This window comes from Berghia stephanieae, chromosome 11 (genome assembly GCF_034508935.2).
Source record: "Berghia stephanieae isolate SIO BIC M18660-M18661 chromosome 11, UCSD_Bste_1.3, whole genome shotgun sequence".
NCBI lineage: Eukaryota > Metazoa > Mollusca > Gastropoda > Nudibranchia > Aeolidiidae > Berghia > Berghia stephanieae.
The window spans coordinates 38,067,346-38,073,345 of record NC_088370.1 but is presented as its reverse complement, the minus strand read 5'-3'; positions in this window follow the sequence as shown (position 1 = coordinate 38,073,345).

The following is a 6,000-nucleotide window of genomic DNA, read 5'->3' as shown; positions in this document are numbered from 1 at the left end:
CGCAACAACAACAGCAACAACCACAACAACAGCAACAAAATGACAAAAAACAACAAACAACCACAAAACAGCAACAACAACAACAACCACAACAAACACCAACAACAACAACAAATGACGACAACAAAAACAACATCAACAACCCCCAAACACAGCAACAACACAGAGGTAACAAATCTATCAATGTCATGAGCTATACCGCAACTGTCTAACAATTCATTACAAATAATCATTAATCTATTGTATCAGTCTTTGACATGTCGTTAATTCCCAATCACGGCAATTTTAATTCATTTAAATCATTAAATCAATCAAGCATGCTATTGATTGACACGATTATTAGGTAATTCTGATTGATATTGCACCACTATGCTTGTCAATGTGGTTATCAAACGTAAAAACAACGATTTAGACCTTAAGATTCAAAACAGGACATAAACAACTTATTGCTTTTCCAAAGTTCTTGAGTTTGAGGCAATCGATGTGTTTGTTTTTTTAAAATCGCCAGTTTTGTTTTGTGCGGCTATTGTGGCCCTGTGGTATGACACTCGCTTTCGGATCGGAAGTTCCTGGTTCGAGCCTCCCTCAGCGCATAGTTGAGTCCTTGGAAAATGCTCTTTACTACATTCTCTCCGTACTCAGGGTAAAATGATTACCTGGCCGTTAACAGCGTTGTCTCTGTCCAAAATAATTATGATATCACCTTAGAGGCGTCATGAATGTTAAATATTGCCGTTGGACAGGTGTCCCTTGTAAAGCGCTTTGGGCAAGTTTAGTGGATATTGCGCTATATAAAAGCTCATTTTTTTTGGTGACTCTTTGTTTTCAGTCTTCTCGGTCATAGCGGAGTTTCTTTACCCACACTGGGCCCTCTGTGTGAAAGGACCTGGCCAGAAATGTTACGAGAAGCAAAATCTATAGATAGTTTTAATTCATTGTTAAAGCATTACCTTTATACCCGTTACATTTTCATGATATTGATACGATATTATTTACATACACTACTGCTATTGATAGCATATTAGTTAACGTTTTATTATTATGTAAATTTGTATTTTTATTTGTAACGTGCTGTGACCATCACACCAATGATGAACATGGCGTTAAAATGCATATTATTATTATTTTTTATTATTATATTATTATTTTTTTATTATTATTATTATTATTATTATTATTTATTATTATTTTATTATTATTATTATTATTATATTTTTATTATTATTATTTTTTATTATTATCATCTTTATTATCACTATTATTTGATTATAATATTATTATTATCATTATTATTATTATATATTATTATTATATTATTATTATCATCATATCTTTTTATTATTTTTATTATTATTATTATTAATTATTATTATTATTATTATTATTATTATTTATTATTATTATTATTATTATTATTATTATTATTATTATTATTATTATTATATTATTATTATTATTATTAATATTATTATTATTATTATCATTTTTTATTATTGATTTTTTATTATTGTTTTTTTATTATTATTGTTATTATTATTGTTGTTATTGTTTATTATTATTGTTGTTATTTTTATTATTATTATTATTTTATTATTATTATTATTTTATATCATTATTATTATTTTTTTATTATTATTATTATTTTATTATTATTATTATATTATTTTATTATTTTTTATTATTATTATTATTATTATTATTATATATTATTATTATTATTATTTATTATTATTATTAATTATTATTATTATTATTATTATTATTTTATTATTATTATTATTATTATTAATATTCTTCTTCATCTTCTTTCTTTCTTCTTCTTCTTCTTCTTCTTCTTCTTCTTCTTCTTCTTCTTCTCTTCTTCTTCTTCTTCTTCTTCTTCTTCTTCTTCTTCTTCTTCTTCTTCTTCTTCTCTTTTATTATTATTATTATTATTATTATTATTATTATTATTATTATTATTATTATTATTATTATTATCATTATAATAATAATAATATATAAATAATTTTATTATTATTATTATTATTATATTATTAATTATTATTATATTATTAATTATTTATTATTATATTATTATTATTATCTCATTTATAAATGGCTCTTTTACTTTTTTTCCCATTTTTGTTAAATCCAAAATTGAGTCCCCTTTCTTAAGGCACAAATTAATTGCTGTTTGTGCTGAATACTTTTCGAGTTACAGATGGTTTAAGTTCAGGTAATAATTAATTTAATTGTTGCTACTCGAAGCTCGAAGAGAAACATAACAATGTGAAATTGCTTCATTTAATATACGAAAACATATAAAATAATATTCCTGCCCATCAATGTTTTTGTTTATTCATCTTAACAACGCCATTACCACATTATCTCATCGTCTGTAGTTTTTCATTCATCCTGTTTTGTTGATAAAGGGAAAACCGGAAGCATCCATTGTGTCTGTTTTCGTATATTAAATTGAAGCTTACATTCAATTTCACATTGGTCATAATTAATGGCGTTCAGTGCGATATTTTAATGAAATCAAAACAGGAATAAAATTGAAAATAATAAAATATAACGTAACACTCGTACCAGTTTTAGTATAATGTTATATAAGACATAATATCATATCATATCTTATCTTATCTTACTAAAGGCTTAATATAGGAATCATCCTTTAAATTCCTTATACAATAGTATTATACCTACAAAATCTCATATAGACCAGCTTGCATGTATCATTCACAGACAGTTTTACACAACTTTGAATGTCAGGAAAAATGTATCAATACGGCAATGTAAAATCGAAAAAATACTATCATAGAATACTGGTGATTGGATTCAATAGTTTGATGTCACGCCGCCCGGCAACAGCGGCCATCTTGGTTCTAAACAAAGAAAATCATTATTTTTTATTCTTCATGCTGGCTAGAACTTTTCATATGTCTTATGATCAGAATGTGTAAAGTCAAAACATGATCAAATTTATGTTTTTTTTTTCCCTCTGGATTCGCTTTTATGGTCGCCGGAGAAATATTTCATAAGGGCATCCGCCATTGTTCCGATAGTTTAGAGCCAGTGTTACTAAGTTACCATGCGTCATTAGGAAGGAAGTGACGTTACGACTGTTGAAGAGTAGGTATTGATGTATCAAGTTGTTATATTTGTGGGGCAAATGGGGAACAAAAGGGTGACGGCAAAATACTGGTACCAAAACTAGTCTTCCGGGGGAACTGGAGACGATACATTATACAACTGATCTTCTGGTTTCAGAGTGATAGCGTCATATTTTCTAGTCTAATTTTTTTAAAAACTTGAGCTGTTATATAGGGCAATATTCACTGAACGTGCTCAAAGCGCTTTACAATTGGTCACTGGCCAACAGCAACATTTAACATTTAGGACGGGACATGACTCCTGTTAGACGATATTACATTTTTTTTTCGGACAGAGACAAGGCCGTTAACGGCCAGGTACTCATTTTACACCTGAGTGCGGTGAGAGAATGTACGTAAACAGCTTTATTCAAGGACTCAACTATGCGCCGAGCTAGGCTCAAACCAGGACCTTCCGATCCAAAGCGAGTGTCATACCTCTAGACCACATAGTCGCACAAAATAAATGCTGGTCTTCAATAGATAGAATGAAGATGACGTCACTCAAGCCTTTGTTATCGTATTTTGCCATCCGCGTTTATGATAATGCTCACTGAACTGTATTAAACCTAACTATAAACGTTAATGGTTACACACAGTTTTGTGTGTTGGTCCGTTATACTTCCGGATGGCAATGTTATGAGCTTCTTAGCCAAGTGCATACTATCTTTAAATATCACATATCCTCGCTCTGTTGCGCCCCATAATCATAAGAATCTGCCTATACACCCTGCAACTAAAATTGTTATGATCACCTTATGATTCAATATGTAACCTATGATTATTCATTCATTCTCCGGAGAAGTGGTTATACACTTCCAATGATTTTCGAACCGGAAAAGATGAAGGTGAGACGCCACAACTTCTCTGCCATGTATGTACCAACACACAAAACTATATGTAACATTTAGCGTTACTAATTGAGTCTAATTGAGACAAATTATAAGACAAAACAAAGGGGAAAAAAAGCAAATACAAAAACAAAAAAGGAAACAAAACAAAAACAAACATTAAAAAAAAGAAAGACAGAAAGAAACCAAAGGGCAGAGTAACGTCAAATTCATTTATTTTTTTCTCGGGGGGGGGGGGGGGGGGGGGGGAGGGGGAATCTTTTTGATTGGTCAAACATCTACAGGTGAGCATTTTAATGATGCTCTCCGTTTCGGTAAAATACTCACAACATCCGCCAGCCGGATATAACGTGATAACACGCAAAACTATGTGTACCTAACTTTGAACGTTTATAGTCTGATTGATGTAATTTATTGTGAGCCAATGATTCTCTGCCCCCCCCCCCCCCCCCCCACCCCCACAAACACACACCTCTCTCTCTCTCTCTCTCTCTCTCTCTCTCTCTCTCCCCTCTCTCTCTCTCTCTCTCTCTAATCCACCCTTTCTTGGAATAGCTACTTTCAGCTCTTTTACGGGGAAGTTCATAAGGGAGCGCAAATATGGTTGGGTACAAATCGATATGGTCTAGTATCGGCCTAACTACCATTATTATAAAAAAAAAACTTGTAGGGCTACATGTAAAGTGTAAAACGAGGGACGACGTCTGTTAGCGATATTATATATTTTTCCGGTAGAGACAACGCTGTTAACGGCCAGGTACTTATTTTACACGTGAATACAGTGAGAGAATGTGAGTAAAGAGCCTTTTCCAAGGATTCAATAATGCGCCGAGAGAGGCTCGAACTCATGACCTTCCGATCCGGTAGTGAGTGTCATACCACTAGACCACATAGCTGCACTGATTATAGAAATGCTACATTGCATACTTTTTTAAAGAGAATTTTCCTCTGTACACCTTCAATACTAATAGATTGTCTTTTATATAATGGGCTCCATGTGCAATTTCCGAGCGAACATCATCGGGCATTTAAAGCTTGGTCACTCTATTCGTTAATCGGCACTGGGGCTTATCTTGAGTGGAGTCCGAGTTTTCAAAGCGGGTTCTGCCCTTCCCTATGGATGTGTCATGCTTTAACTTTGCAAAGCTGAGGTAAAAAAAAAAATAGAGCTTTTATATAGCGCAATATCCACTAAACGTGCTCATATAAACTTCTGAAACCCAGAGTTAAAACCACCCTTCGACAGAACTTTTTTTTACACAGAGTTATTGAGCGTTGGAACGCATTGCCAGCAAATCGCGTTGAAGGGCCGAGCGTCAATGCTTTCAAGAATAGATTAGATGCTGTGATGGAAAGTTATATGCATAGTGTAAAAGTGCCTCCCACCCAAAATAGCTATGATCAAAAGATCAGTAGAGAAAGTGTAGTGTAGGCTAGCCCCTGATCACAAGATCAAGTAGGGAAATGCATTAGATCAGTTGTGAACAAGACATTCAGTGACTGGAAAAGATTCGGCGACAGGCCAGTGGCCTAATCTCAGACGTCGATACCTTCTATTCTATTCTATTCTATTCTAAAGCGCTTTACATGCAAGGGGTCCCTGGCCAACAGCATCATTTAACATGTAGGACGAGATATGACGCCTGTTAGGCGACATTACGATTTTTTTTCGGACAAAGACAACACTGTTAATGGCCAGGTACTCATTTTACACCTGAGTACGGTTAAGGAATGTGAGTAAAGAGCGTTCTCCAAGGACTCAACTATGCACCGAGCGAGGCTCGAACAACATAGCCGCACAAAAAGGTAAAGCTGTAAGGCTGGAATTGCTCTCCACATTGGGCGTCAGATTCCTCCATGTTATACTTTTTGGCCTGTCTGAAGGAAGCGTGTGCTTCTGAGCCACTCTCAATAGCAACATGCACGCCAAAGTCTGCGGCAATACACCCCAGGTAGTTTGCAGGAAGAAGGAGGAGGAGGAGGAGGAGGAGGAGGAGGAGGAGGAGGAGGAG